This window comes from Nannobrachium achirus, assembly GCF_963921795.1.
Source record: "Nannobrachium achirus genome assembly, chromosome: 18".
Lineage (NCBI taxonomy): Eukaryota > Metazoa > Chordata > Actinopteri > Myctophiformes > Myctophidae > Nannobrachium > Nannobrachium achirus.
In genome coordinates, this window is record NC_137825.1 from 50,965,993 (window position 1) to 50,975,688 (window position 9,696).

Consider the following 9,696-nt stretch of genomic DNA (forward strand, 5'->3'; position numbering starts at 1 on the left):
AGGTGGTTTTAGAGTTACTTCTCTGAAACAAGGTCCTATACATTTATTGTGAAAAAAAATAATCTACTTTAACTTTTACTTTAAGTATTTTTTTAAAGGATGTATTCTTGAATACTTGAGTACATTTAAAAGCAAGTACCTTTTCACATTCAAGATCTAAATGTTTCAATAGAGGAGCAGAAAGACTAAATACAACTGTATTGTACAAGTTACATTGTATTATCATGCTCTCACAGTGGTTCCCAAATGGTGGGTCGGGACCCATTTGTGGGTCATGGACCAATTTGTATGGGTCACGACTCGAGTAAAATTCCCAATTTCTTTTCCTACATATAACAATATATATTTCTAAATGTTTATTTAATAGGCCTATATTTTTTAAATGATTGTATACATTTTAAAACAAACAAACAAACAAATCTTAGGAATTCCATAAATATAATAATAATAATAATTAAGAAGTAGTGAAAATAGCCGATCTACCAGCTCACAATGCGGCGTGAAGCGACAAGTTGTGTGCTTGTAGATCTTCACTGGTTTGGGTCCCGGTCAAACATCTTGTCTCTTTTGGGTCTTGAGCTAAAATGTTTGGAAACCACTGCTAGCTTTTAATACAACAGTAGGCCTACTTCTACAAAACAACATACAATTGTTATGTCAAGTTATTCATTAATAAATTGTATTTTCACATGGCGTGTGAAAATAAAATTCCTTTGGTCGCCAGGGCTATTAGTGGTTAATATTATGCCTATAGTCCGACATCCGAAGACAGAGGGCCGGCCTTTGATGGAGTCAGAGGGATCAAATACAACCTAGATACAACCTTTAGAGCAGTGATGGCTGAGTGGTTAGTGTCCACACCTAGGACTCCGGAGGCTCCAGAGGTCGCAGGTACGATTCCCTGCTCCAGCTATCACTGCTCCCCCCCTCGCGCTCCTTGTGGGCTGCACTGGGTTCAGCTGGGTTAAGCTGAAAAAAAGCAGCTGGGTTGGGCTGCGATATCTGAATTTCCCTCGCGGGAGGAGTAGGTAACTATCATCATTATCAACTATCAACCTATGTCAAAGATAAACAAGAAGTGTGAGTTTAAAACATAGTATGTATTACACATCAAACCCTGCAGATCGTGGTGAACGTATTGAAACGTCCTTTCGATTGGTGTCTATTTGGAGATCGATGTCGATTGATACCATGCTTTATACAATCTGCCATTGAAAGTTACCGATATCCAGTGTGCTGTCTGAAACGCAATGCAATGCAACACCCAGGGGCGTCACACCAAATTCTGGGCCCTGGGTACAAGGATTCACTGCGGGCCCCCCATGAATGTTAACTATTGAAAAATAGCAGATATACAAGCTCACAGCGCGGCACCGAGTGCCGCGCTGCGAGCTTGCATATCTGCTATTTATGAAAAATCGTGAAAATGTGTGCAAGAAACCTATGTCAAGGACCTCCAAGATGATATGTATTTGGCCACGGAACCCCGATCTCAAAATATTTAGTTCCAGGGACCCCCAGAAGCAAAATTTGAGTTAGAAATGTTCGCTTTAAAAATACATATATTCAAAGATTTTCACACATTTTCACAACTTTTCAAAAATAGCAGATCTACAAGCTCGCAGCGCGGCACTCGGTGCCGCGCTGTGAGCTTGTATATCTGCTATTTTTCAATAGATAAAGTTATAAGGGCCCCTCCACCTTGGGCCCCAGTAACTCAGTCCCACTTTCCTACCCCTTGTGACGCCCCTGGCAACACCACATGCTCTTCCCGTCCCTTCCATATCTCTACAGTTTCCAAACCAAAGGACAACTGCCTGGTCAGCACTGTGCACCTTGCCTCGGTCCTCCCTGTATTACATCTTGCATCCTATTGATAGACTGAGTTTGACCATGTTGGTTATACTTTGAGCGCACTAGTGTAACTAAGTACTCAAGTACTGTACTTAAGAACAATTTTGAGGTATCTTTACTTTAATGGAGTGCGATAACAAAAATATCGATGAATAAATCCATAACCAAATAAGACGGACTATATCTTAAATTGCTGTATTTGAAGAAAGCAGACAAGAGGACAAAACAGTGAGCGTACCATCCCTAGTGGCAGCTTTCTCTCTCCCCCAAAATGGAGGTTAGACATACAGTAGGCTATATAAAAGAATAACCGTATAATACCACAGTATAACCATGGAACTCTTTGATTGGTTCACAGATTGATTGATTGGTGACTTTATTAGAAGTTTGCCTAGAAATAAGTACAGTTTCCTGACGGTACAGTTCACTGGTACAAGGTCAACTAAAAGGAGATCCTTGGAAAGCACTTGGCTTATTTACACAGGAAACCATTGAAGTATCTCATTATAACATTGAATGACAGACGGATAGAACACAGTACTATGCAGTAGATATGGTCAGGAGAAAATTAAAAAAAATAAACAGAGACAAAACAATATATTCTGTATACAGTAGGTAAATACAAAGAAGGGTCAGGGAAGGGTAAGGCTGGGCTAGGTTTGTTATTGCCAGTTGCGAACGGCTGCCGCCTGTAAGTGGTTTTTCAGGGCGATTTTAAAGGATGCTAGGGAACCACACTCCTTTAAGGCCTTCGGTAAGGCGTTCCACATTTTGGTGGTATAGCAGAAGAACGAGTTTGACCCTTTGTTTGAGTTGACTCTCGGTTGAACGTGATCTGTGGCGCTGCCTCTGGTGTTGTAATTGTGGACGTCCTTAACATTTATAAAGTATTTTGGCAGGTACATGGGTATCTTAGTTAGTGGTGTAGTATATCATAACTACAAGAGTAACTTTCCACTAGCCAGAACCTTCAGTATAACCAAAACATGATCTCGTAACCAGGGTAATCACAGTCGCAATGAGTCGTAAGTCAAGCAGTAGTTCACAGATTATAACTTCATGGTCATATGAGCCTCATATATGGATCATACATTTATGTATCATAGTCCATATCCATCAGATTGTTTTCGATTGTTTTCAGTACTTTTAGTTTTACTTCTAATCCACAATATCTCAGAGGCGAATATTGTACTTTTACTTCAGCCCTATATACATTTCGGCCATTTGGAAATAGCCAATGTGTGAGCTTGTAGATATTTTTATACATTTGAAAACTTGATACCAATACTTTTACTCAAGTACATTTTGAATTCCAGACTTTTCCAGAGTGTTTCTACATTGCAGTATTGATACTTTTACTTACTGTTCGTAAAACATGGGAGTACTTTTTCCACCACAGTTTGAACTGTTTGAGTCAAGAAGTGTCCACTGAAACTCCCTTTGATACGACTGAATACAAAAAAAGAAGAAAGAAAAGTCACTGTTTGCATGTAACCAGTGCAGCATTCTCTGCTCTCTAAAATTAACATTATTGTTAAATATATAGTGGCTCCAGTTGAGTTAACAAGCAGCTAGATTTTTCCACACATTGTGCAGTGATTAATAAAGAAAGTTATACAGAATGTATATGAATATATGACTGGACATTCACATGAAAATATGTGGCTGTTCAGGGAATCCCATATTGTGTGGAATGGCACGTCAAAAACGTTTTTTAACTATGTACTGTATCTGCATATTCTGTATTTGTCTGTGGCTTTGTGTTTGTACAAAATGTGTCTTATAATCCCATGAGGAATGGGTCATGAGATGACATGACAATTAATCAATCTAATTCTAAACACTCTAAATACAACACTGTTAGCCCTCTCCAGCAGGAAACATCATTTGTCTAGAGCAGTAGTTCTCAGCGTGGGGTCCAAGGACCTCCTGGGAACTTTAGGTGGTTCCAGCAGTGAAATGATTGATAGTTAAACTTCATCACGGTTATATTTAATTATACCATTATGAATACGATTGTTATTATCGCTATTCTGATCAGATGTTCTCTCTTATGCCTCTATGGAATTCTGGACAAAAGCTCATAATGAAAAATAAAATGTCATAGTGTGTTCCAAGAGACAACATCTTATCATAGGGGCCTGTTATAGCGCCACCATGAGGCTGATTTGAATATTTTGAAGTGGAATTTCTTCCTCTGCCTATTGGGATTGTGCGTACACAATCTCACCAAAATTGTACGCTGTGTTTATGATTTGAGGCATTTTGTTCAAAACAGACCAATCCTGCAAACTTTGGAAGCCAATCTTAGCCAATCAGGAAGGAATATGAAAAATCTGAAAGACCTCCCGATTCGATCCCGATCAAATATTATTGCTTCTGATTCGATCCCGATATTTCCCGATCCGATCTTTTGGCAAGGCATTAAGAAAAAAAATTCTATTCATTCTATCACTTAGTGCAGCACTGAATCAACAAATTAAAAACAAAGCTTATGAGTAGTGTACCACAAAATAACCATGCAAACTAAATCAAATTAAGAGCAGAATAGTGCAATAAGAACATAATTCTATTACTTTTTTTTACAAAACGAAAACAAAACAAAATATTACATTTAAATATCCTGTGTTGAACAAACTAAAATATGTCTAAAACCTCAGTAAACTTCTTCATAATCACATATAGGCCTATAACTGTCTCCAGGCACACGTCACACACAAACTATATAAAAACTGGTTAAACATTGGCCATTTTTAAAGTTGAAACAAAATAAGTTAAGAACCAATTAACCAGGCTGCTTGAAAAGTATGCATCTGTAGCAGCTAGTTGACAGTGCAGAGAGACATAATTGCCTTCCTTTGATCCATTAACAAGGGGCCTGTTACTACTTATTGGAATCAGCTGCCAGCTGGACACAGAGTCTGACACAATCACCTCCCCTCTGCAGGGCTCTGTGTCTGTCTCATCTCATAAGGATTACTGTGATTATGGTAAGCTTACGTTTCATATCGCATTAACCTTACCTGTAACTTTCACTACTCCCAGAATTTATTTTTTTTTCGATATTTTTTTCCCATCTCCGATCTTATAAAAATGACCATATCGGCGGCCGATCCGATCACGTGATCGGGCAACACTAGTCAGAGGTTCTGTTCTGGCACCCAGGGAGTGTGCGTGCACAGTTCCGCGGCCATCGTGCCAACGGTGCCAGAGATTAGCTGTCCACAGACAGAAGGACGGACGGACACGCGGACGAACGGACATGCCTTTCGGCCTGGCGGAGACACTGAACTCGGCCTGCGCTCACTCCTCCTGGGGAGCGTCTTCCTTTCTATTTCAGGTGGTGCATTCCTCACGGCCCTGAGGGTGAGGAACACGCGACCAGCACAAATAGCAGGGAAGACGGTAAGGAGGAACAAGAGTTGGGGTTGGGGAGAGAGAGGGGTGTAAGGAGGGAGGTGGAATGGGATGAGAGCGAGGAGAGGATGGACGCAAAGAAGAACTGTGTGATGACAGTGGCGTCAGTTCAGAAAAAGCTAAGGTATGGCAACATGACTGGTGTCTTGCACGCGCGCGAAACACCAGTCATGTTGCCATACCTTAGCAACAGGCATGATATATTTATTTACAGAAGTACATATAATATATAATTATATATAATAATTATAATACCTTGTTAAAGTGACCATTTTGTTAAATTTAGCATTTGTAGTTATTTTACTGTAATTTACCAAATAATAACCCGCACAGATAGACAAAGAGACATTCATGGATTTACATTTAGAACTAACTTTTCTCTTTCCCCCTGGACCCAGGGTATGGCAGCTGCATACCCCTGCCATACCCAATTGACGCCCCTGTGTGAGGGAGGGTGGAGAGCATCACAACTTAAAGGGCCTACACCATGAATTAACTTTTTTCTACTTTTTCGGTGTGCCTTCCAACACCGGGGAGATCAATCAAAATCAAAACTATTTTCCCCTGTTATGCCTCAGCTATTTGCTATTGTATTGCCAACAAGTGTACAGTTTTCAAAAAGTAAAAAAAATAAATAAATAACAAGTAGCGAAAATAGCAGATCTACTATGTTCACTGCATATTCTGTGGGGCTCTTAATTTTAAATATGAATGTGCGCTTATAACGCCAGGAAATAGCTATATTTTATCATCATGATTACACTATTTTTAAAGCCAGAATGATATACCATACCACAAAATGACCACTAGAGCGAGCCATAGACAATAGACTGTGGAAGCCCCCATGTTAAAACCAAGATTCACAAGATTCAAGGATGAGATGATGACATCACTCCCCATTGACTCAGAATGGGAGACCCGCGGGCCGCCATCTGAGCTCAATACTGTTCAATTCGTGCATGATCGTCTAAAACCACCATCGGCATGGGCACCGGAACGTATACAGATGCCACACAGAAAGTTTCCGAATCAAAATCCGACCTAGTGAAGCTGCGTAAGGGTCGGATGGTTTGCATTGAGCCTAAAGGCTAGCAGAGGCCTACAGTATGTAAACAGGAAGCCCTGGTTTAAAGGTGACATCATAATCGCATCCTTTTTTTTCACGGTTTACGTGTCGATACCATCCGAAGCTAAGCTAACCGTTTCGCTCCGTCTATTAACCCAAATAAAAGCTTAAACAATGCTTTTATATAAAAGTCGATTAAAGTCGCTTGGCAGGGAAGTCCATAGTGACATTGTCGACCTAAAAGTCGACCGGCGCTGATCTTGTTAAGTGGTTAACATGCAGCAAAAGCACAAGTGCGTGTGTGTGCACGTGTGCAGGATCTTATCTTGTGTCAGATGTAAAAAGAGGGGCTCCAAGGGGGAACATGTCTCCATTCAGACATATCTCCATTCCGACAGTGACTTCTTATTGTCGGAGTGGCGACACTCCCATGGGCCTAAGGTTTAGGGTTAGGGTTAGAGATAGGGTTAGTGTCTGAATGGAGACATGTCGGAAAGGAGACATGTCTGAATGGAGACATGTAACCGCTCCAAGGAACCACTATACTATAATGAGACCCTTGACCTTCCAGGCTTTGTCCTGGTCTGATGCTCTTTCTCCTCCTTCTCCTCCTTGTCCTTGTTTTGTTTACCCCCTTGTGAGTGTGTGTGTATGTGTGAACGTGTGTGCATGCATACGCGGTCATAAATAAATCCCAATCCCAATCGCTCACATCTAATGTATGATTCATGTGAGTTACTCAGTCTCAAAGCGACATATCGTCACTGTCGGGCAGAAACCTCGTATCTCCAAGTTTCAAATTTGTATGTTTTTTCGCAAAGCAAAGCCCTGCTTCATCATACAAGGCCGTTGCACAAAAGTAGTGAAAACAGCTGATCTACAAGCACACAACGCCTCGCGGTGCGAGGCGTTTTGTGCTTGTAGATCGGCTGTGTTCACTGGTTCAGTTCATTTTTTAAATGATAAATACAAAACGAACGCTTTTGGACATACCGGTACAAGGTTTCCACCCGACAACTACGATATGTATGTGTGTTTGTGTCAGACGGGAAAAGGAGGCGTGTGCGTGTGCGTGTGTGTTCGTGCGTGCGTGCGTGTGTGTGTGTGTGTGTGCGCTCACGTGCACGTGTGTGTGAGATAGAGAGGCAGATATAGAGAGGGAGAAGCATTAAAGGAAGGAATAGGCAGACGGCGGCGGAGAAGTAGGGCAAGAGAATGAAAGCGGCAGACAGCAAGAGGCAGGATGTAAAATCCTTAATCTAACACGTCTGAGAAGAATGGACCCCCAAGGTTCACGACGGAATTCACAGGCAGGACGGAAGCAGACAGATGACGGAAGGGCGGGGGGGTGTTGAAGTGCAGGCACGTGCACACATAGACATCAAAGGGGGCTTGAGCCCCCATGCCCTTTTATCCGTCTGTAAAAAGTGCGCTCCCCAGACTATGAATGCAATTTTACTCTGGTGAAAGACATGCAAATGCCTCTCTTTCCATGCCATACCTGAAGGCAGCATTCAAGATAATTTGCCTTGTCCAAATTCTCCTGAACTTGAATGCAGCACCATTGTGTAGAAATCCATGCGTATCTCCATTATTTACTTAATTATGCTTGGTTCAGTGTGATATCAAGCACCGAAAATAGCCATCACTGCTGTGTAGTCTTTTAAAGTCAGAAAACTACAACATTACGTCATTAGCCGCGGTGAAGAGCTATCACCGTGAACCCCGACATCTCTCCTCAGTATTTACCTTAGACATCTCCTCATCACCCCGTTCACTGATTGGTCGATCTAGATCAGCGCTACTCAACCCGCGGCCCGCGGGCCGCATGCGGCCCTTTCCGCATGTCTGTGCGGCCCGTCATGATCATACCATTAAAAATATATATTTTTCTAAGTCTGTCGAAGTCCTTTTAACGCCGTCATTTATTTCAACGAGGTGATATTTGAGCCTCGGTGCACCCCGTAGGTTAGGGATACGACGAGTCAGGAAGAGAATGCAGTCACTGCAGCGTGAGCACAACAGCACTGAGTGAGCACTGACAACAGTGCGAGATGCGGAGCTTGTACAACGAGACAGAGACAAATCTGCGGAGATTTTGCAGCAGACAACCAGTCGGGCTAACTGGAGACTGGTCTGGACGCATGACGGCCGTGTGATATCGCGACCGTCATGTTTCAGGCTAATGAAGACGTAGCCGTTGTCTGTGCTTGTCTCTGTCTCCGCGACTCCGCCGTCATTGAAAAGTAAAGTCAGCTGCGACAGAGCATGCATTCCAACAGATCGCAGCAGCCAGGAACTATATGCTTACCACAAATCTCCTCCAACGAGCAGTTGTGTTTAACAAAGCTCAAAGCATCAAACTGTTTTACAAGTACAGTGCAACTGAGGCTGAGTTGAACTGTACTTGAGTTATTATTTCCATACCAACAACTCTCTTCACCAAAAATAGCCGATCTACAAGCTCACAACACATCTGGTGGTGAGCTTGTAGATCGGCTATTTTTGGTGAAAGATTAGGGATGCTGGGGTTTGAGTGATTGAATAATAAGTATAAACGTATATTTTAAATCCGTACTAATGAAAAATGAAAGGGAGTCTTGCACATTCAAAAGTGTGCAAAATAATGTCCTTTATTTATTTTTGCCAACAACCAATTGCTGTCATGAAAGTGACAATCTTAAACGCAAGGAAAGTGACCGAGTCACAGAAGCATCATTCATAGTAGTAGTAAGCCTAATTTGATAAAATGTGATCATTTCATCATTCCATCCATGACAATCTTTTGGTTCAATGAGGTTTGGCCTGGCTTATATATAGATTGGAAATGTGGGTGTTTTCTGTGTGTTTCCTTAATTATTAGACTTGTCATGAAATGTTACAAAATCATTGTAGGCCTAAACGTCCAAAATGGGACCGTAATTTTTTGCTTGCGGCCCTTTGACTTTTTTTATTTTGCTGAGTGGCCCCTGAGCCATCTAAAGTTGAGTAGCCCTGATCTAGATCAATCAGTGTGCCCCCTGGTTTCAGAGGCACAGAGTCAAGGTGATAGGACTTCGCGGTGACTATGAAGAACTCCACTTGTCATTTTTAGGTGATAACTTATCACCTAAAAGTTGAGGGGATCACCCTTCACCTCGGACTATGATAAAGCCTTTAGGTTTGCAGAGTACACCTCATGATGTCACTGATCACATGACCCCACAATCAATCCTCCAGTTCTAGGCAAGGGGGGGGGGGGGGGGGGGGGGGACTTCTTTTTTCTTATTTCCACACAACAACTTTAAGGTATATTATTACCCGGCTTGTTTGAATGCTTGATTCTGATTGGTCAGTTGCTGAAATCAGCGGTCTGTTAT